This window comes from Lontra canadensis, unplaced genomic scaffold, assembly GCF_010015895.1.
Source record: "Lontra canadensis isolate GAN:19392208 unplaced genomic scaffold, GSC_riverotter_1.0 scaffold32, whole genome shotgun sequence".
Taxonomy (NCBI): Eukaryota; Metazoa; Chordata; class Mammalia; order Carnivora; family Mustelidae; genus Lontra; species Lontra canadensis.
In genome coordinates, this window is record NW_022631026.1 from 15251578 (window position 1) to 15253232 (window position 1655).

Sequence of the window (1655 nt, forward strand, 5' to 3'; positions counted from 1 at the left end):
ATCAATTCACCAGCAGGTCACAGACCCATGGAGGAGAACCAGCCGCAGCTCGAGTGCCACTATCGGGGGATGTGCCGGTCTTCACTCTGGTGTCTAGGCAGCACCAGGCCTCCAGGAAGGAGGCCGGCCTGCAGTGGGTGACCCCACCCCAGAACGGTAGGTTCCCTCCGCCACCCCTTCTGGGCACCTGCCGGCTGTGCCCTCCACCCGTGTCATAGCTGCTGAGTAGGGGCAGCGGGTGGGGAGCTGGCACAGGAGGGAAAGCAGAGAGACAGCCCTCCCCTCAGCGCTCCTTCTGAGGCCTTGCAGGGTGGGGGCACGAGGCCTGGCAGTGAAAGGGAAGTGGATGGCAGGCACGAGGAGCCCTGCAGCCGGCAGCTGGCAGCCGGTGCCCCAGGGACAACGACCTGGGAGCCTGGGGAAGGCAGAGGAGAAGGTATGCAGCCCTCAGACCTCATGACTGCCTACCTCCCTCCTGTCCCTCTGGCCCAGGCTGGGGGAAAGCAGCCTCCTCAGACCTGACAGCTTCCGCAGGTGCCAGGGTGCATTAGACACAGGACAGAGCAGAGGGAGTGCCCCACAGGGTCACAGGTCTGGACATGGGGCAGGAGCAGGGCACTAGAGACTGATGGTGGCAAACAACCAGCCTGGTCTGGAGCCTCCCTCAGGGCTGGCTGGTGGTCCCGATCAGGAAAGCATCTGGGGTCCCACCTCCAAACCCCCTTCTGGGGTCTCATTAAGCAGGAGAAGCCAAGGGACAACAGGGGTTGCATTTCATTAAAAACTGTGTCTCAAAACAAAAACTAGTTCTGAACATGAAGAATATATTTAAAAGATACTCTTTGCTCTATTAAACACCGTTCACTGAATTTCCTGAGCACTGCGCCATGCCAGCCCCCTGTGCAGGGGTGTGGGGGCAGGCGGCAAGTCTAAGGCACTGGCCCTGCTCTGGCACAGGGCTCCTTCTCCCCAGAGAGGTGGTCCCCACTGCCGAGAGGCTGGTGAACACGTCCAGATCTGGGGGACAGGGAAGGCCTGGCAGCACCCACCGCTGGACAAAGTGCTTGAAGCAGCAGCTAAGAGTATGATGCCTAAGCCCACCGCGAGTAGGAGGGACGCCCCAGCTGCGGGCCAGGCAGTGTTCTGGAGGGTGCCAGGACCACTCTGCTCAGAGCTGCAGAGTTGGACACTGGCCATGGCCAGAGGCCCACAGAGCCATGGTCTGGCCAGGCATTCCCTGGGGAAGGAGGGAGGGAGACCAGGGGCTTGTCAGGCCATCCACATCCAAAAGAGGCAGGCACTGGGCCTCATGTCTCCCTCGAGTTGGACACATGGGAAAGCACCCTGCTTAGCCCCTGGGGACCAGAGGCTGCTCAGGAACATGCCACCCAACCAGGCTCTCCCAGGCACCCACTCCGTATCTGTCCCCCGGGGACCCTCTTGGAGCCTGCAGGTCCCTAGGAGCCATACTGCCCAGGAACTCCACTCCTCCTCCCGGGCTGGCAGACCCTCGCTACCTTGCAGCAGGCATGGATGGACACAAAGTTTCCCTGCCCTGAGTAAGGCACCCTGGGGCCCCTGCGGCCTCAGCTTCATCCAAGGGGCTGAGCTCCTGGTTAGCAAGGACACACTCTCCCCTCCACACCCATGTAGCT